Below are 21,897 nucleotides of genomic sequence, written 5' to 3' on the forward strand. Positions count from 1 at the left end.
CTAAAGGTTTGCACCCCATAGTTAGTCCATGAGCAACACGTAGGCCCACTTAGAGTATTAGTTATGTCATAGTATGTGTAAGAGTAGGCCATTTCCCTAGTAATATCTGCGTTGTGTAAAGAAATGAGCTTAGACCCTTTCATTTTTGCGGCCACCCTCCAATTCCACCATGGGCATAATCGATCCCGCGCCCCATTTTAGCCGATCCCTCCGTGTGTTACGCTTTGGCTGCCAGCAGCATTCGCTGCCCTTGGTTTGCTCGAAACTAGCCCAGTAACACGAGGTAGGCCTAAGAAGAGGGAGGAGCATGGGGGTCGAGGAGGGGCGGCGTCAAGCAGCACGTCAGAGGTGGTGACGGTAAGGGCCATCAGCCAACCGGGGCTCTGTGGGCATGGCATGATAGGGCGTGGTAAGGGCACGTCTGGAACGTTCCAGAGATTTTGCTGGGCATGGCTATATAAGCCTTCGCACAAAGCCCTTGAACAGGACTGACCCGGAGTTATGATAGAGGACTTGTTGGAGAACTTACGAGGACTCGCGTGCACATGACAGTATCGAGAGGATTTGTCAGAGGACTTGAAGGAATTGAAAAGCGCATTGTTAGCGCCTATTCGCTTATTACATACGCAGCCACGCGAGTGATTAACCGCCAGAGCCCAGCCCTACCGACCGCCCCGTAATTATCCCGTGCGCGCCAACGACACGCGGAGAGCTCCTGCCGTCTACTATTTCATCTACTTCACGGTGCGAGCTGGGGAACGGAGGGAGAGCTGCCCGGACGCCATCCCTGGACGTGCTGACCTGTTTGTCTGCAAACCCCGTGTGAGTGTGTCTGAGTGTAAACGGGCCCGTTTGTCCAGGGAATAAGTTAAGACTGTGATTAAGGCTGCACTGTGTCTTCTTCTGCTGAATCATTGTACATCGTGTAAATAAATCTTGTTATTCCTTTTCTTCCCAATTCGACCGTTTCTGTGATTTCCATCATTGGGTAAGCGTGGCACGAGTAAGAACCGCTTGGATCGGGGTCTAGTCATTGATAACGCCGTGGGTCATGGGTTCGCTACCACTCAGCGTATCCACCAACACCCGTGATTCGTGTGGGGCTTATTTCCTCGTTTCTGAGCAGCGCGGGTAATTAGGTATTAGTGATTAGTCCTACGACCCTATTTCGCGCTGTCCGGGAAGGACGTCATAGGTCCCGGGTCCCTTCGGCTAGTCAAAGACAAGAGGACTAATCCCCCCTTGGTAAGGGGAAAAGGCCGGTGCAAAGATCCGCATCAATACATTCCTATTTATATATTTTCAATGTCCGTTTTGACCTTTGTCATTGAATACCGCTCGCTCGTGAACCATCGTCGTCTCCTGACTTGTTATTTTTACAATTATCTAAAGCTCATGGAGGAGCTTGTACACAAATAACATGCAGGCCAAAAATATGACATCGGTGTGCTTTAACCTGAATTGTAGACATTAGTTGTCAATGGATAAATCAAATAATCAATCGATGTTTATGGAAAAATTACGCACACAGACCGGGATTCAAATTTTAAACTTTAATCGGAATAATGGACAAATTTTTACAAAATCACACAATGTACAGAAGTTGAACCTAGGTTCACAGCATCATGAATCCTTGGTTCATATAGTAACTCCACATAGGTCAATCGAATATTACATTCACGAACTGCAATGAAACATGGATCCCTAATTTTGATCCATTGAAGAAGTTCCGATGTCTTCTCTGGATGCAAGCACACCCTTCATCCCCATGAAATTTCAAAGTCATGGTCTCAGCAGGAAATGTCAAGCCCACATCCATTTTTAGGGATGTATGAAAAGTTGAACACGGTGGGTAAAACCAATAGCTCAGTTAGCAACCGTATGATCGGACAATGATGAAAAAAATTATAGTCAACTCTTACGCGAAGAGACAAAATAAGATGCGTCATCACATAGGCATGTTGTTGTTGTTACCTTTATTTGGATGTCCCATGCACATCTTTTTAAAAATTCACCCAGGACAGGTAATTTATGAAATCAAATAGAGATTGATACACATGTGGTGCAGTCAGGTAACTGCAGCCAATACAAAATAATTCAGCAATTCCCGGTTATTTCATAACATCCTGAGAGGTCAGTGCAAAGACAGTAGTTTAACACTTACCCGTTTCCCTTTCTACTGTTTTATGAGGCTGAAAAGAACATATATGCTCACATTATTACACATGTGGATGGTGAACTTAAACAAGCATTGATCAATGGTGGCATATATTATATAAAATAATCCAATCCAATATGAGATTCATGAAAATATTCAGCTTGCAAAGTAATTATCACTACAATTATATTTAGGACAGCCTAAGTTTCATAAACATTATGCACAAAGATGAAACTGCCGTATTAACCAAGAGAATCATCTGACGTCACTCAAAAACTAAGGACAAGCATGTAAAATAACCTGCTCCAACAACATGTCGCAAAGTTCTTCATCACAACAGCACTTGATCTCAAACACTGGGGTGTAGTCTTTTTGGATTAGCAAGATACTGTTAAACCCCGGTTTACATCAGGGATGTGTTCCTGAAAAGTGCGACAAAATGACATAAATCAAAGCAATCTTTCTCATCATAATGAGGGGGATGCGTTCCTCATGGCGCCATTTCACGTATTAGATTTTCCTTTTTACCTACGAGTACACCCACTCCCCACAGAAGCAGCAGGAAGGGTCATGTTATTATCTTCTGTGGGGTATATAGATTACAGTATATCTATGTTCAGGTCCGTTCATCTGTGGTGGACGTGATATGCATAGAATGCCTCAAGGATGATGGGATTCCTCCAAATTTCTTTCAGTTTCGTGTTAAACAGCACTTTCGATTCTTTCAAAAGGTAATCATACATGTTTGTGGTTTTATAATATTTTAACTTCTGGTAGAGGTGCCCCCCATGACATGCCACAATAACCTATTTGTACACATTAGCACAGCGCTTGTCCAATGAGGAAAAGCCCCTTGGGGAGGTGGGAAATTATGAGTATTAAAATTGTTTTGTAATCACATTAATATTATAATATTTTTCAGTGTTGTTATTACTTTTCTTATTAAAAGCCACCCTGGAAAAACGACATGATAAGCTATTTTAATAGGGATATACACCACAACATGGATTGCGCCCAAGGTGGAAAACCCCTTTTGGGAGGGAGGCAAATGAAGTCGCTGCAACCTCCATTGTGTGACATTGTATATTTAAATAAAAATAAACCTCATCCGTAAAAAAAATAAACCTCGGTCGGAGTTAGCGGTACATCTTCTTCTCCCTTCTTCAATAAACAGCGGCATTTTATGGTTTTAATACACAGCGGCAATATTTAGTCTTGGTGTCTGTGGTGCCCCGCTTTTTGGAGAAAAAAAAAAACCCCACAACTTTGTTTTCATTGTGAGGCAGAATTTCAAGCACTACCAATTTGCTAATATTATGAGTTGGCATACCTGGACCCATCAGCGATATCCGATCACAGCCCTCTCGTTATAGATGATACGTATCGTAGTCGGAGGCAAACTTATTAATCCGGAACCATCAACAGCATTTTCACCAACATATATTAGACAAATACCATCTAATTTCATTTCTAAGGGAACACTTTTACAATGCCTCTTAGCCAATATACGGCATGGTGCGAAGCAAAGCACAGTAGTTCTTTCGGTGATTTTGCAATCTCCCAATTTGGTACTGTTATGTCGGTGGGTGGGGCATATATAGATTTAGGTAGATCTGTATAGGTATCATACTCCGGTTGTCGTGGGTGGGTAGAACCATCTCGATGTAAATAAGTAGAGGACCTGTCTAGACCGGATGTCGGATAAGTTGGGTATATGTCCCTGCCATGAGGGGGCGGGGCTTGTTAACGAACGTAGGGATTATGCTAATTCCATTGTGTGTCGTTCCCTCTGTGAACATCCCGGTGTCCCTTATGGCAATACATCCCATAGACATTAGCTAGGCCCAATAGCGCACCACATTAATTAATTCCCCCGCCGCCACAAGACTTACAGGAAGAACAGGCAGGAAGCCAGTTCGGGGCACCGCCGATGGGGCCGCAGTCAGCCACATCACCAGCTGCCATAGCAGGCAAACATCGTGCAAGGCAGGCTGAGGCCACGCCCACCTCACGAGAGATTGACACTGAGGGTTTGGTGGGCGGATCGCACGACTGGTGGGAGGGGAGTCGTAAATTGATAAGAGGGCCGGATGATGTCAAAGCGGCCCGGACAAGAGACTTGGAGTAGCGGACATTTTCTCTCTTCGCCTCTGCCTGTCTTCTCCTATGCTGAGCTCTTCCCTTGGCCCTTCTCGCTTTGGCTTCATGCCTGCCAGGACCTCCCTTCTGCCTTTGCCCTTTCTCTCCATTTGGACCTTTTTCCTGTGTGAACCACGAATTTCCTGCGTTATGGTGGACGTTGGAGCACCGACGATCCTCTTGCCCGGCGTTCACGCACGGGACCTCACAGGCGTTCACGTGCGAGCAAGGCTTGCCGCTGGAGTGGGCGCGATCGGGGCGAGCGAGTGGCTCGGTGGCCTAGCTGTGCGCTAACGGGGCCTTATCGAGGCCTGGTGGACAAGGACGCGCCGAGGCCTGCTTCGCGCCAACATCGGAACCAGATGGAGCCTGACTGACATCACACATCCAAAACAGATAAGACACATCCACAAACAACGTTTTATTTGATTCATTCTTCCTGTGTTGTGTATTTGAAGTGAAGTGTGGGAGCGCTCCATTAGAGGGGTTTAGGTTTTATCATCGCGTTCCATTGTTCTCGGGTTCCGTAATAAATATTTCCTTTTTGTACATTTTACCTCCGTCTCGGGTTGAGTAAATTTCCACAGGGAGAAGACATCGTCGGACCAACAGGTAAGCCGCGGCACCCTCCCCCAATGCCCCGGCTTGTGTATTGATCCACCATTGAATTGGAAACGCCTCAAAGTAAGCTCGATTCCATCTGTGGACGCTCTGTCTTAACTGAAAGCCGTCCATACTAGAGTACTTTAGCGATGTATTCTGGAATCTTTATCAGTCTTGTTAGTTCTGAAATGTTCGAGAATAAAAGGTATGTCTTTTAAAGTGACGTAAGTTTGAATTGAGGCGATGCTAAATCGGGGCATGGTATTATTAACGTGACGATGTATTTGCTAAATTACGGATAAAGGGGAGATCCATATTGGCCAATTTCAGATATTGCCTTGTTCTTTTTTGGATGCAAAAATTATTGGCTTGGGGAAGACGTAGTTTACCGAGGAGAGAAGGTCAACTGATTGACAGTGTGGTAATGGGGAAACAACTTGACACAAAAATGAAAGCGGAGTGAGAGAGAAAGATATAGATGGAGATAGAGAAAAACCTGAAAAAAATGGAGGGAGTGTGGTGAGGGGTAATGGTTACAGCTGGAAGAAGGCGGTAAGCTATCATCTTGAAGCCTGAGAGAAAAATGGAGTTATATTGACTCGTGGAAGTGATTCGGAAAGTAGGAGAAAAGAGGACCAAGGATTAAAAACAGGGTATCTTAAAGAGAATACATTCATCAATTCCAAATAAAAACTACAATCAAGTCTCCATCATTAATAAATTAATTTAAACATAATATTAAACACAGAAGATAACACACAAAGTTTATCTTTGCCATATTGAAAAGTGTTTTGTTAGTTCCATTGACAACAGTTCCAATAAATCTTCTCAGGGATTAAATTGTGAGTATTATAATCAAGCTCTGTAATCATTCATCATCAATTTAAAGTCAATGGATGTTGGTTCTCATTTAATATTCGAAAAAAATACACTTCTGTAATAATATATTGATTACTTCATTTAAAATAAAATTGTTGATGCTTCAATAAACAGTTTGCTATCCTCCCTCCTTTATTACTACCTACCCAATAAGCCCCCATCTAATCTATTTGTTTGCAACAACTTAAGATGGTGATTCCAAAGGTTATTGAGTTGATATAGAAAATGGTCTGGCAGAAAACCTTTTTATTCCAATTTTCATCAGGTAATTAGAAATAATTGCACCAGTCGAGTCTGTTGAGCAATTGTGATGGGTTTCTTGAAAGGACTTTAACACATCTACTGGATTGAGCTTTACTTCTAGCAGTATTAGCTTTCTTATCTCTCGTCTTAATTGCTAAACGCCATCTTGCTTCTTTCCTAAATCAATTCTGAAATGTTTCTCATTCTCATTCGTATTGTTACGTTTGTGGGGGTAGATGATGAAATACCATAGTGAGGCAGGATCGTACAGGTATAGCATGGTCCGTGGACGAGTAGGAGACATCTCAATGTATTAAGTAGGGAAACTTGAGCTGAAGTTTGTTACGTGTCTTCACACGAGGGGTGAAGCTATGGTAATTATATAGGGGTTAAGATTAGTTTTCCCCCAGTCTGATTGCCCTCGTGGTTTTTCCCGACGTTTTACAATTACAAGGCAGGCCATAAAACCATCCATAAAACGACAACCATCCACTACAAGCAGGCAGAGCCGTTCAGCAACTAAACCCCACCTACAAAGGCAGGCCATGCCCTGAGGTTCGTGATTAGTCGAGCACGACCATGGGGTGATTTGATGAGGCTTGGGATTGGCCAGTGTGACGTCAGAGCGAGAAGGTTCGAGACGGAGTGAAGAAGAAGAGTGCGGCTCTTGTTGTATGATCAAGGAGGAAGGCAGTGTCATTTGGTGTATGTGAACCTGGTGCAAAGAGAGGGTGGTGTCGGCAATTTTGATCACGAGGGAGTGGTGTTGGCGGCGGTTTGTGGGGCTCCTGGCGCTTTGGACGGAGTGGAGAGTGAAAGAGGACCGCCCGCATAAAGTACCGCCCGCATAAAGGACCATAAAGTACCGCATAAAGCACGTGGTGCCGAGGAGCGGCTATCTTGTGCGCTTCACGCCTGTGGGGCTTCTAGCTATGACGACCAGCAGCTCCCAAAAGGCATTTGGGCCCAGGCTGAGTGCCGGCCGTCTAACAGAAAGATTTTATTTTCATTATCTTCTCCTCCGTCTCGGAGTCCAGAAAAGTGTCTCGGTGTGTGTGTGTGTGTGTGTGTGTGTGTGTGTGTGTGTGTGTGTGTGTGTGTGTGTGTGTGTGTGTGTGTGTGTGTGTGTGTGTCGTATTTGTGACGGAGTGGAGACGTCTCACAGTAGGAAATATCAGTCATCTTGAAGGAACTGCGCTCCAACGCGAGTCGAAAGAATTGACGCGACCAAAGACGGAATTCGTCCGAGTTGCTTTATTGAAACAAAACAGCTCAGGTATTCTGACAAGCCCGTTTATCGGGCAGCAATATATATACACATTTATGTCGGGAAGTTTGCCTGGCAAAAGCTATACCGGGCATGCCCGGGTGTCAAGGGCGAGCCTTGGAAAGGCGAGTCTGGACCTGCCCGGGCGTGTTTGGCTGCGGCCTGGCAAGTCGAGGCTGGGCGTGCCCGGGCGCTCTGGGCGAGCCCTGGAAAGGCGATAGCGGGCATGCCCGGACGCTCTGGGCGAGCCCTGGAAAGGCGATAGCGGGCATGCCCGGACGCTCTGGGCGAGCCCTGGAAAGGCGATAGCGGGCATGCCCGGACGCTCTGGGCGAGCCCTGAAAAGGCGATAGCGGGCATGCCCGGACGCTCTGGGCGAGCCCTGGAAAGGCGAGAGCGGGCATGCCCGGGAAAGACGAGACCGGGCGTGCCCGGGAGGTTCGGGCGTGCCCGGGAACAGTGAGTCCGGGCATGCCCGGGAGAGGCGCGTCTGGCCGTGTTCTGGCCGGTGCAAGGCGATTGTGTGCATCCAGCGGTAACCGCTACACACGCCCCTCCAGAATCGACCTGCACCGGCAGGGTCAATTTAAGGGGGGTCCGGATGACCTGGCCGAAGCGACCCCTGGAGGGTCGTGGGGAGGGATCCGATGTGGTGGTGGGTGGTCGAGCGGGGGGAACTGTGGACGGGGGGCGGCCTCGCCGCGGAGGAAGGGCCAACCGTGGTGGTCGGTCGACGTCCATGTGCGCCGGTTTGAGGCGGTCCACAGAAATCCGGTCCGGCCGGCCGCCGAAGTCGACGATGAAAGACTTGTCGCCCCGTCGCAGGACCCGGAAGGGCCCGTCGTACGGCGGCCGGAGTGGCCCCCGGTGCGCGTCATGATGCACAAAGGTGTACTCCGCTGTGCGAAGCGCCGGGGGGACGTAGGACTGGGGGCCACCGTGGCGGGACGTCGGCACGGGGGCAAATCGTCGGGAGGCCTCCTGGAGGTCCGAGTGCTGGCGAGCGGCGGACCAGGGACTGGTAGCGTCGGGCACGAATTCGCCCGGGACGCGGAGCGGCTGGCCGTAGACGAGCTCGGCGGCGGACGCCTGGAGGTCTTCCTTGGGGGCCGTGCGAAGGCCCAAAAGGACCCACGGCAGCCGGTCGGCCCAACCATCGTGCTGAAGGCCGGCCATGAGTGCCGCCTTCATGGAGCGGTGAAACCGCTCGCACAACCCGTTGGCTTGGGGGTGGTAGGCTGTGGTGCGGTGCAGCGTGACCCCCAACGAAAGGGCGACCGCGCCCCAAAGCTCAGACGTGAACTGTGGGCCGCGGTCGGACGAGATGTCCGCTGGTGCGCCGAAGCGCGCGACCCAGGTGGCGATGAACGCCTGCGCCACGTCGGCGGTGGTGGTGGAGGCGAGCGGCACAGCCTCCGGCCACCTGGTGGTCCTGTCCACCATGGTGAGCAGGTGGGTGAACCCCCGCGAGGGGGGCAGGGGACCCACCAGGTCCACGTGGACGTGGTCAAAACGCCGTTCAGGCACGGCTAAAGGTGCCAGCAGGGCCTGGGTGTGGCGGTGGACCTTGACCCGCTGGCAGGCCGTGCAGGCGTTGGCCCAGTCGCGGATGTTTCGTCGAAGGCCGTGCCAGACGAAACGCGCCGACACCAGCTTCTGAGAAGCTTTCCGGCCCGGGTGAGAAAGGCCGTGGATGGAGGCGAAGATGCGGCGCTGCCAGGAAACGGGCATGATGGGGCGAGGCTGGCCCTGGGAGACGTCGCAGAGCAGGACGGTGCCCGCGAAGGGAATGTCGGCCAGGCGGAGGCCCTTGTCCGCCGCACGGAGTGCCTGCACCGAGGCGTCGGTGGTCTGGTCGGCCGCCATGAGCGCGAAGTCCACGCCGAGGTGGACCGCGTTCGCGCTGGCCCGAGAAAGACAGTCGGCCACGGCGTTGTCTTTGCCGGCGACGTGCCGGATGTCCGTGGTGAACTCCGACACGGCGGAGAGGTGGCGCTGCTGGCGGGCCGACCACGGCTCCGTGACCTTAGCCATTGCGTAGACCAACGGCTTGTGGTCGACGAAAGCCGTGAACGGGCGGCCCTCCAGGAGGTGTCGGAAATGGCGAACGGCCAGGAATAGCCCGAGCAGCTCGCGGTCGAACGTGCTGTAGTTTAACTCGTTCGGCCGGAGTTGCCGGCTGAAAAAAGCGAGTGGCTGCCAAACCCCGTCCACCCATTGCTCATGGACGGCGCCCACCGCGTAGTTGGAGGCGTCCGTAGTGAGGGCAATGGGCGCGTTGAGCACCGGGTCAGCCAGCAGCGTTGCGTCGGCGAGGGCCCGTTTGGCGCTGGCGAAGGCCGCGTCCATGGCCGCGGACCAAACAATGTCATGCTTGGCCGGCTTGCCCCGGAGGGCCTCGTAAAGGGGCCGCATGAGCTGAGCAGCGCGGGGCACGAATCGGTGATAAAAATTCACCATGCCGAGGAACTCTTGGAGGGCCTTGATGGAACGGGGACGCGGGAACGTGGTGATGGCCTCAACCTTGGTCGGCAGCGGCACGGCCCCGGTCTTGGTGATGCGGTGGCCCAAAAAGTCAACGGTCGTCGCGCCGAAGTGGCATTTGACCGGGTTGACAATTAAGCCGTGCTCGCTGAGGCGACCGAACAGTGTTCGGAGGTGGAGGAGGTGCTCGGCGCGGGACGTGCTGGCGACGAGGATATCGTCCAGATAGACGAAAAGAAACGGCAGGTCGCGCAGCACGCCGTCCATCAAGCGCTGGAACGCCTGGGCCGCGTTCTTGAGGCCAAACGGCATCCGCAAAAATTCGAACAGGCCGAACGGCGTGATGACGGCCGTCTTCGGGACGTCGGCCGCCCGGACAGGTACCTGGTGGTAGCCCCGTATCAGGTCAATTTTCGAAAAGATGACCCGTCCCGCCAAACGGGCGGAAAAGTCCTGAATATGCGGGATCGGGTACCTGTCGGGGGTGGTAGCGTCGTTGAGACGGCGGTAGTCACCACACGGGCGCCATCCACCCCCCGGCTTTGGCACGATGTGCAGTGGCGAGGCCCACGCGCTATCGGAGCGCCGCACGATGCCGAGGTGCTCCAACGCGTCGAACTCGGCCTTCGCTATGGCGAGCTTGGCCGGGTCGAGGCGGCGGGCCCTGGCGTAGACCGGCAGGCCCGTAGTGGGTATGTGGTGCTCGATCCCGTGCCGCACCGCGACGGCCGAAAACGTCGGCCGCGTGAGGGCCGGGAATTCCGCGAGCAGGCGAGCGAACTCGTTCGCTGCCGGGAGGGCGCACGCCAGTTCGGTCGGCGCGGAGCTGCTCATCGTGCACGCCAGGGAGCTGAAGGTCTCGGCGTTGACAAGGCGACGACGTTTGACGTCGACCAGCAGCCCGTGCGCGCAGAGGAAGTCGGCGCCCAGCAAAGCCATGGGGACGCAGGTGGTCACAAAAGTCCATTGAAAACGCTGGCTGCCGAAGCAGAGGGTGACGACGCGTGGGCCGAAAGTGCGTATGGCCGAGCCATTAGCAGCGACCAAAGAGGGGCCGCAAACGGCGTCCCGCCTGTCCTGCTCGGAGGCGGGTATGACGCTCAGTTGGGCGCCGGTGTCACACAGGAAACGCCGCCCAGACGCTTTGTCCCGAATAAACAGCAAGTCCCCCAAGTGGCCGGCGCTCATGGCTGGGAATGAACGCCGGCCCGGCCGTTTCCCGACCTGCCGAAAGTGCACGGGGGCCGGCACGTCCGAGCCTTGTGTCCGAACCTGGCGTGGTAATAACACCACGCATGGTCAGGTGGAGGCCCCGGCCGTCGTGTCGGAAGCGGGCGGTGCGGCGTGGCGGCCGCCAGTTGCACCGGCAGTTCGGCCTCCAACCGCGCAGGGTGCTCGGGCGTCGTGGGCGTCGCCTCGGACGGCGGCGGGCTCCAGGTAACCGCGCTGATGTGCTGGCCCGCCGAGGAGATCTTATCGGCTTCCCTGGCGAGGGCGCGGGAATCCGTGATCAACGTGCCAGCCAGGGCGAGGCGTACCGGGTGAGGCAGCTGGCGAAGGAACAGCTCGCGGAACAGAAAATCCGGAGAGTGCTCACCGAGCAACGAGAGCATATAGTCCATGCGCTCTGACGGGCGCGTGTCGCCGAGCTCGGGCAGAGCGAGCAGGCGCCGTGCGCGTGCTGCCGGTGAGAGGGCGAAAGCATCGAGGAGGAGTGTCTTCAGCGCGTCGTATTTGTCAGCAGCCGGCGGGTGCTCGAGGAGGCTCAAGGCGCGGGCCGCGGTGGCGGTACCGAGCGCCGCCACAACATGGTGGAAGCGGGTGTCATCCGCGGTGATGCCTCGCAGGGCGAACTGAGAGTCCGCCTGAGCGAACCAAACAGCGGCGTGAGCCTCCCAGAAGGTAGGCAGTTTAAGCGTCACTGCCGTATCCATGTCGGTAGGTCACCAATGAAGGAACTGCGCTCCAACGCGAGTCGAAAGAATTGACGCGACCAAAGACGAAATTCGTCCGAGTTGCTTTATTGAAACAAAACAGCTCAGGTATTCTGACAAGCCCGTTTATCGGGCAGCAATATATATACACATTTATGTCGGGAAGTTTGCCCGGCAAAAGCTATACCGGGCATGCCCGGGTGTCAAGGGCGAGCCTTGGAAAGGCGAGTCTGGACCTGCCCGGGCGTGTTTGGCTGCGGCCTGGCAAGTCGAGGCTGGGCGTGCCCGGGCGCTCTGGGCGAGCCCTGGAAAGGCGATAGCGGGCATGCCCGGACGCTCTGGGCGAGCCCTGGAAAGGCAATAGCGGGCATGCCCGGACGCTCTGGGCGAGCCCTGGAAAGGCGATAGCGGGCATGCCCGGACGCTCTGGGCGAGCCCTGAAAAGGCGATAGCGGGCATGCCCGGACGCTCTGGGCGAGCCCTGGAAAGGCGAGAGCGGGCATGCCCGGGAAAGACGAGACCGGGCGTGCCCGGGAGGTTCGGGCGTGCCCGGGAACAGTGAGTCCGGGCATGCCCGGGAGAGGCGCGTCTGGCCGTGTTCTGGCCGGTGCAAGGCGATTGTGTGCATCCAGCGGTAACCGCTACAATCTCCGCTTTTATTTTATTGTTTGATTTACTTCATAAAATTCATTATTGTGGCATTTTTCATTTGTTGTGTTGTGTTTCTTTGTTCGTGGGTTCTGGAATAAGCCTGGGTGGCTTCTGTTCAGGTAAGCACCACACTGCCTTCCGTCACACGTGCATCAAAAAGTACCGCCAATTTTCGGGCTGCCGCCTTGGGATTAAAAACGATCGGTCATTCGTCACCCAGTGGCCTTAATCACTGGGTGACGCAACAGTATTTTACCGAGTACATATGGAAAATATGTGCCATTCTACAGTTGTGCAATCCCACAGCAAGACCATCCGATGCCAGCACCATCCAAAGGCAAATGTATTGGATCGTAGTGCCATTAACAATCGGAGCCTTTGGCAGCTTCCATTGTGGATTTTTTATTCTGTCTCCCCACCAGATCGCCAATAATTGATGCAAGAATAAAGCCTGAAGGAGACATTCAGTGTTTGGGCGACTTGAACAGGGAGTTGAGCCAATAGGCCCGCCCGCCTTCATGAAGTCAGGGCAACGACAGAGTTAGAGAAAGAGATAGGGGAGGGGGCGGGAAAGAAAGAGAAAGACTTTGACTTTTGACTCCTTTTTAGCTCACCTGGAACCAAGTTCAGGGGGAGCTTATGCGATGGCGCGTGGTCCGTCCATCAATCCGTCAGTTCGTCCGTAAACACCTGAAACTTCTTCTCTGAAACCGCTGATGGGATTGCGACCAAATTTGGCACAAATGATATTTGTTGTGTTGTGACTAAAGTTTGTTCACGGCATTAAAAAAAATAGAATAATAGAAATAAAAAAATATGTATAATTTTTTTAAATCGGGATCTAAGGAGGTTCACCGTGGGTCAAACTCCATTCAGGTTTGACTCCCCAAAATAGGAATTTTTTTTTCTCTGAAACTACACACACAATTTTGATGAAACCTGACCATAAAATCTTCTGTCCCAAACCCATCTCTTCTGTACTCACCATTCCCAGTCATACCCAGCTGCTCCTGGACTCTGTGTCCTTCTCTCCTGACAAGGTGGAGAAGGTTCTGTCAATCTTCGACTGATTCTGAAACTGGACCAGACGGCATCAGCCCATGGGTCCTAAAATCCTCCTCTGCCTCTCTTTCCCACTCTCTCTCTGTTCTCTTCACCCTCTCTTTTACTCAAGGTCATCTGCCATCAACTTGGAAATCATCCAGCATTACCACATTACACAAAAAAGGTGCAAAAATAGATCCTTGCAACTACAGACCGATCAGCCTGCTCCCAATTAATCAGCAAAGTGGGAGAACATCATTGCTTCGGATATCAAATCCTTCCTCTTCTCCAATGGCTTGATCTCTGATCATCAATTTGCTTTCAGACCAGGTCGCTCTACTCTGGACATGCTGCTTTTGCTGTCTCAACAATGGATGGAGGTCCTTAATGCCAAACAGGAAATCAGACCTTGACATATCACGTGCCTTCGATACGGTCTGACACACCGCTCTGCTCACCAAACTCTCCTCCTATGGTATCAATGGAAATCTCCATGAATGGCTTGCGGATTTCCTCTCTGGTCGTAGTCAACATGTGGCCATGAATGGATTTCTCTCATCTCCCCTTCCTGCTCAGGCTGGAGTTCCCCAAGGCAGTGTTATGGGCCCTGTGCTTTTTCTGGTCTTCATCAATGATCTCTCCGACTCTCTGGAAAATCCTCTCTGTCTCTTTGCTGATGACTCCACTCTCTGCCGCTCCATACCTCATCCCTCAGATCGGCAGTCTGCAGCCTCCTCACTCTCTGCAGACCTGGACAAAACCACAGACTGGTCAAACAAGTGGAACATGTCTTTCAATCCTGACAATCTCTCACTTTCACCATGTCTCTCCGAAAAGACCAACTGGACAACCCTCCCATCTACTTTCTCAACAATCCTTTCCACGAAGTTGTGTCACTCAAGCTTTTGGGGCTCACTATCTGCCATGATCTTTCCAGGGAAAACCACATTTCCAAGCTGGCCTCCAAAGCCAGTCGCCGACGGGGCATCCTCCATCGTGCTAAGTCCTTCTTTGGCACACCTGAGCTCATCACCACATCCAAGGCTTTCATCCGCAGCTCAATGGAATACTGTTCTCCCCTCTGGGCTGGTGCTCCTGCCTCACACCTAGCTCGGCTTCACATTGTTGAAACCAAAACTTTCAGAATCATTGGAATCTCCCGCGATGAAGCTAACTCCGAGGGCCTTTCACTCACTCACCGCAGGCAGGTTGGTGGTCTTTCCGTCTTCTACAGACTCCTCTCTGGCCTAGCTCCCCCAGATCTGTCTGTGCTCTTTCCCCCAAATATTCCTACAGGTCGCACAAGATCTGCCAGCAACCCTCTTATGGTGAAACTGCCAAAATCAAGACTCTCTGCTCACCTTCACTCTTTCATTGCTCTTTTCTCCCGCCTCTGAAACAAACTCCCTCACTCTCCTCAATCCCACTCCACCCTCCAGGTCTTTCAAACAGCTTCTTCTTTTTTTTTTTCCTTTTTTTTTTTGTATACAAGATCGAGGCTCGTAAAAGAGCTAACATTAATCACACAAAAAGACAAACCGACACACAAAACACAAAAAACAAGGGGAGCGGTAGACAAGATGGGGAGAGAGGGGGAAGGACACAAACACAACTTTTGAGAGCAGGGACATCGGGAGGACTTGGGGGGAGGTGGGAGAGGAATAAAACATATGAACACTGCAAGGACTCTGGGGTGAATTACCGGGGGTAGAAAAGATCAAGGTTTTCGATGGGGGAAGATAAGAGATGGTGGTGAACAGCTGTTTTAAAGACCTGGAGGGAGGAGTGGGATTGAAGGGAGTGGGGGAGTTTGTTCCAGAGGCGGGAGAAAAGGGAAATAAAAGAGTGAAGGTGAGCAGAGAGCCTAGACTTTGGCAGTTTAACCATAAGAGGGTTGCAGGCAGATCTTGTGCGACCTGAAGGAATATTGGGGGGACAGAGCACAGAGAGAGCTGGGGGAGCAAGGCCGGATCTGCCAGCAACCTGGTGGCTGTTCACCACCATCTCTTATCTTCTCCCATCCAAAACTTTGATCTTTTTTATCCCCGTTAATTCACCCCAGATCCACTTTTTTGAAATACCGACTTCGTTCCTGGAAGTCCTAGCAGTGTCCATGTGTTTTATACCTCTACCACCCGCCTCCCACCCTCTCTTCCCATGCCTCCTCCCCCCAAAGCCCTCTCACCCCACAGATCTCCTGATGTTCCTGCTTTAAAATGTTGTACTTGTGTGCTTACCTCTTTTTCCCCATCTTGTCTCCCGCTCCCTTTATTATTTACTTTTTGTGTCCGGTTTTTTTTTATGATTAATGTTACCTCTAACACGAGCCTCTATCTTGTATACAAAAAACCCCCCCAAAAAACCCTCTCCCAACCCCGTATACCTCCTCAGACTCCAATTTTTATAATGCCTTGAGCAAACATTGGCACATCACGGGTGTTGAAGGTTGTGGTGAAGTTTCATCGAAATTGTCGGTGTAGTTTCTGAGAAGAAAGCAAATTACTATTTTGGTGGGCAACCCCGCCCCCCCCCCCCCCCCCATAGACCACCAAAGGGGCATATTTTTTTCAATGCCTGGAACAAACTTTGGTGCATCATGGGGGGTGAAGGTTGTCATGTTTCATCAAAATAGTGTGTAGTTTCAGAGGAAAAAGCACATTCCTATTTGGGGGGGGGGGGGGGGGGGTCAAACCTGGATCCACTTTGACCCCCGGTAGACCCCCTAAGAGACCGATTTTTTTCATGCCGTGAACAAAAGTCAGCAGCTGCTTGTTTTTTGTGAACAGGAGGGCTGGCAGCTCATGCCCTAAAAGTTAAGAGAAAAATAGGGTGCAGGTAAGAGGGGCTGGGGGTGGGGGCAATGAAGTTTGTGTGTGTGTGTGTGTGCGTGTGTGCGTGTGCAACAGCAACAGAAATGAAAAAAAAACAGATGTGTGATGATTGACAATTCTTTTGGCGAGGATTCTCCGGCTGATTTGTCATTATCTTTTGGTGGAAAATCCACAATAAGATTTGTTCTATATTTATTTGGTTCTTCTGCCTTTTTCTTTGAAAATGATGAAACTAAACAAAATGAAAGGTGAAGCAGGGCAGCGACCAGATGAACTCGTCTCCCTGGGCACTATAAGCATAACCCTCAGATAATTTATGTTCCTCGACAAGGTACTGCTCTAGTGAACTCAGATCCCCTGGATGTAGGAAGTGGCCATTCTGGGTTAGCCAATGGGGAACACTTATCCGAATACAAAGTGCGTAAATGTGGGATTTGCCATTACAAAACTTGTCTTATCTTTGCCACAAACAATATAATTAATTGTACAGTAATGGATAGATCTTACAAGTTAAAATAAATCAAATAATTACATGTAAAACATCAAACATAGTTTACTTATGGCCTTGTCGGAAAATGTTCGATGCTATATGCTGGTGAAACAATGCAGAGATGTAATGTAAGATGCACATAGGAGCTGCATGAGAAACCCAGTAAAACTACTGGTTGTCCACTACTTACCCGTCACTTTACTTATGGACACTGTCAAAATGCGAGCTTCAGTATTGAGGGTGTGGGGAAGATAAGCGGTGATGGTCGAATAAAAGGATGGGATAAAACAATCACACAAGCTTACAGAACTTTTCGGTATTAAAGAATTAAGAACTGCTTACCCAAATGGAATGAATGAAAGAATGAACCACCTTACCACTCAGGATGTGTATGAATTGTTTTTACAGTTTAAAGTAGTAAACAAAAAATATGTCGTGCATAGCATGATACCTGTGAAATCTCGAGAATAAGTTGTTGACCTTTAGCCTGCGTTGACCTTTTGGCCTATGTTGACTTCAAAAATAATTTGTGATTAAATTCAGTGATGTGATATGCAAATTATTTTCAAATTTCAAGTTAATCGTATGAAACTTCGGGATTTTAGATATTCCATCTTAAGTTGTTGACCTTTAGCCTATGTTAACCTTTTGGCCCATGTTGATTCAAAATATTATTGGTGGTTGAATTCAGTGACCTGATATGTAAATCCTCTTCGAATTTCAAGTCGATTGGATGAAAATTGAGGATTTTAGAAATTTGACAAAGTTTGTGAACTTTGGCCTCTGTTGACATTTTGACCTCAAAATCAATATAGGCTTCTTCCTTATGACCAACTCCGCCATTTGGTGAAGTTTCGTAAAGATTGGTTTAAAATTGCGACTTGTAGGCGATTGACATACAAACAGATAAACACACAGACAGACAGACAAACAGGCAGAATAACACACAAGACCAATATATACTTGAAAAATCTTAGATTTTCGCCAGTAACAAACAGTTAAAAACAATTTCTGTTTTCTTCCTCTTGATCCATTTGCAGTTATGACAGTTTTTTGAGTAAGAGATGAAGGATCGAGAAAGATAAATGGGCTAGGCAAACCTTTTGTTGCTCTGAAAGTTCCCAGGTGCATTCATCACAAAAGGGCCGGTGTAGCAATCAGATGGAAGGCGATTTTGGGCTCAATGAGAAAAATGATTACTCGCATTGTGCAGCGACAATACTTTGGGAAATCCACATATCCAATTCCTGAGAGATGTTTTGTACCGTCCAAAAGCTTCATACGCTTTACACTGCAAAAGCTTTATTTTATTTTTGGAAAAGCTTTTCCAATGCAAGTCAAATCAGCTTGAATTTGAGCGAGGTTTCATGTGTTTTGTCTCTTCTGGTTTGGACAAAGATTTTTGTCAAACGATTTTATCGGAAGCAGGAAAGGGAAGGTAGTCATTTGGAATAAAAGGTGTTGTATCGTCATATTAAAGGGATGCTTGCATACAGAGGAAGAATTACGAGTGTAGAAACAAAGTAATCAAGGAGTGCAAATATGTATTTTTATAACCTTTTTAAAAGGTTACAAAACTGAATTGGATTTGAGCAAAACTTTTACATTACATTATTTACCTTCTTACATCAGTTTTTGGAACGATATGCATTTATAAATCTTTATTGCATATGATATGACATGACCGTATGTTATTAAAATGTGCAGCTGGAATAGAATAGTGCCCACTAGAAGAGCTGTGTCAATACCCCAGAAACACCATTTTGTTTCTTCATATATATATATATTGTTGTGGTTTTTAGAACCCTCACTTTTGTAAATAAATAATAACTCTTGTAAATATCCCATCATTTAATAAGGTTAAAGGTTGCACCCATAGTTAGGCCACAGCAACATGTAGGACACCATAGGATTTTCAGTTATTTCCTTAATATGTGTTTCAGATAAGGCTGTGTTCCCAATAGTTGAATCTGCGTTGCATTAATCAAATAAGATAGGCCCCATTTCGTCCATTTTGCCAGTCTCTCTCTCCAAATTGTGTTACGCGGCCCTGCCAGCAGCTTTCGCTGCCTTTGAGCTGAAGCTCGCTCCAAACGCCATTACGCACGCGGTCAAGCTTGGAGAAGAAGGGGGCGGGGCGCCAAGAACGAGGCGTGGCCCTGTCAACGAGCCATCAAGGGCGGAGCCGGTGAGCCCTCGCTAACCAACCAGGGCTGAGGTGAGCTTGCTGGCGGGCGTGGCTCTATGAAGCGCGGATTGATCTATAAGCGCACTATATAAGCGCACGCGCCAAGCCCTATCACGGACTGCGCAGGGAACCATCGATGGTAACGAACTGCGCCGGGGATTGCGTTGCACGAACTGTTTATTGAAGAACTGCGCCGAGAGAGCTCGTTGTTACGAACTGCCTGTTTGATATGGACCTTGATTGATCGGGAAAGAGAGAGCGTTTGGCACGCTATACGTACGCAGCATTCCAGCCCCTCGCATATGTAAGGTCCGCTCGCGGTCAACGCCAACGACACGCTGCCGGCCTGTTTCCATCACCGCCACGGCACGAGTCGGGACCGGACGAGGAGCATGGAACCGTCTGCCTGGACCTTCCTCCCCTACCACTACAATTCTGTGTGAGTCTGTTTGTCCTGGGGTCGTGATAAATTAAGACTGTATAGGTAAGCCTGCCCTGTGTCCTTTTGCTTCTTCTCCTTCTTGTATATTCCTTTCGTTTCCTCTTTGGTTTGTTAATAAATGTACCTTGTTCCTTCTTGGTTTTCCTAATCCGATCGCCTCTGTCTTTTCTTCCAATTGAGTACCTGTGGCACGATTTGGAAACCGCTCAGGATCGGGTTTAGTCATTTGTTAACGGCTCGGATCGCGGATTGCGAACCGCTCGGCAATATTCCATCTTATCCATGGTTCAAGCGCGAGTTATCTCCCTGCTCGTGGTCGGGGTTGGTAATTAGGTATTTGGGACCCCAAATTGACCAATCACCCTACCCAAGACCGACCAGGAGGAGCGTCATAATTTCCAGGATTGGGGGATGGCCAGCTTAAAAGACAAGGGGATTAACCCCCCCCCCCCCTTGATAAGGGGAGCGCCGACCCCTGAATCCGCAACAATATATATATATATATATGTATATATATATATATATATATATATATATACTAGCGAGGTACCCGGGCTACGCATGGGTGGGGAGCCGGAAGCAAACAAACAATGCGGAAACAGTTATTGCTAGACCATGGAACCAATAAATTCCACATTCCTGTGCCACCTGCAGTCAACCATCAAGCATGGACAGCAGGTTCGTGAAAGACTTGTACAAAAAACATAGCCGTTTGAATGGTTATATACCCAGTCAATGGCGAATCTGCATATGGTGATCCGCAAACGTCACGGTGAGAAAGTAGAACCCTTCACGTCATTTCCTCATTCATTTGAACTCAACATCTCTATTTTCATTTCAAACAGCAGAACTCCCATCACAAATTAAACAGCATTAATATAAAAAATATAAACTTTTATCACGACCCGTGACAGAAACAAATATTTATATCCGTGCTGGCGTTACATCCGGATATGGAGCAGTTCCGTACGGTTGGAAATTTAAAATCATAATTGTATTCACTCAATTCCAAGCAGCACAACTCGAATCAAAAATTGATAATATAACAAAATACTGTGTTAAGTAACGATTGTATTGAGATATTATCAAACCAGCTTATTGTCGTCATGTGTTCACTTCCAGATTTGGGGCAGGTTCGTACCAAGTAAATTTCAAAATCATAACTTTATTGAGAAATTTATGAAACCTCCTACCTACTTTACAATATCCGCTGGGACCTCAAAACGTTCCACAGGAGGTTTGGCGGGGCAAGCCCCAAAAATGAGGCAGTAGTTTGGGGACGGACAGACAGACACTCCTGTTTTATAATATAGATATATGCATGGTGTCAACAAGATGGTTCTTCTTTTTCATTGTAATTCAGTTGCAATCTCAGGAAATAAAGTGGCTAGAGTCACTACTGTGAGTGTGATAATTTACTCGTCCCATCATGATACTGATATACTCTGTAGCTCGCAGAAAGTTTATCATTAACTCATCCCAGCATCCTGCACAGCATTTATTACTCTGCCGCCCTCATTCCAATGCACAACTACCAATCACCCATGAAACAAAAAATACTTCTCATTCCCAGGAGCTCTGCCTCAGCAGTTATTTGAGCGTAAGGCCTAAAATTATTTACCTAGTCACTGCTTTTTAATCAACTGCTCAAAATAATCTGAAGATGAACAATTGGAGAAAATGAACTACTCGCGCAATGCTGAAAATATTGCCTGGTTTTTATTTTCATAAGAAAATAAGATTTTTCAGACAAATCGAGAGTTTTCTTTATTTCTGTCCTCAAGGCTATGACTTAGCTCAATGAGGTTTCCACAGCAGGGACTTAGCTAAATGAGGTTTCCTGCTGAAGTGCAAATTAAGTTCTAAAGGGATCTTGCCAAAATCACCTTCCCACTGAACCCTGGCATCCCTTCTGGTTGAATTAGCAGATGACAGAGCTAAGTTAGCATGGGTTTCAGGTTGCTTCTTTGAGCTGTTGACCAATAAAGACACGAGTTATAAAGATTCTCACCTCATATGAACACATAGCACCTTGATTTCAGAAACATCTTGATCTCTATCCTTCTCATCTGCCAGGGAATAACAAAAGAAAGATGCAGGGTAAATAGAAGAGAGATCTGAAGAATTACTTCAGCTTACTCACTGCCTGATTCAATTACCATCCGGATCATCAGCTGGGAATTTTGTGCATTATCCTATTCCCCCATGCACAGCAGGAGATGGGGTTTTGTAAGTGTGTGTGTGTGTGTGTGTGTGTGTGTGTGTGTGTGTGTGTGTGTGTGTGTGTGTGTATAGGCCATAACCTTTTTTTTATAATTTGAGCTTTTGTCATCAAATTTCCAACAAACCTATGTTATGAGAATTATGAATAACATAATAAAAAAATTAGGTCAAAATGTGAAAAAGCAAAGTCATAGCAACGACAAATTCCTCTTACTAGCAATGGTACCCACCCTACGGCCGGGGCTTCAATTGGGAGGCCCAAATGAAAAGGCAAAATATCAGAAATTGAAGGCTTTTTATTATTTTAAACGATTTATATAA

General features: G+C 48.9%; 1 long non-coding RNA gene across 1 annotated transcript in view; it reads right to left on the reverse strand.

Moving 5' to 3' along the window:
- Window positions 1-1,972: 1,972 nt before the first annotated feature.
- Window positions 1,973-21,897, reverse strand: part of LOC137425114 (uncharacterized) — a 36,829-nt gene continuing 16,904 nt past the window's right edge. The window contains exons 2-3 of the long non-coding RNA XR_010984058.2: window positions 21,365-21,422; window positions 1,973-2,580 (exon numbers count right to left, since the gene is read on the reverse strand). This is a non-coding gene — a long non-coding RNA (uncharacterized LOC137425114). The remainder of the gene's footprint in view (window positions 2,581-21,364; window positions 21,423-21,897) is intronic.

Source organism: Myxine glutinosa, chromosome 4 (assembly GCF_964187855.1).
Source record: "Myxine glutinosa chromosome 4, kmMyxGlut1.1, whole genome shotgun sequence".
Lineage (NCBI taxonomy): Eukaryota > Metazoa > Chordata > Myxini > Myxiniformes > Myxinidae > Myxine > Myxine glutinosa.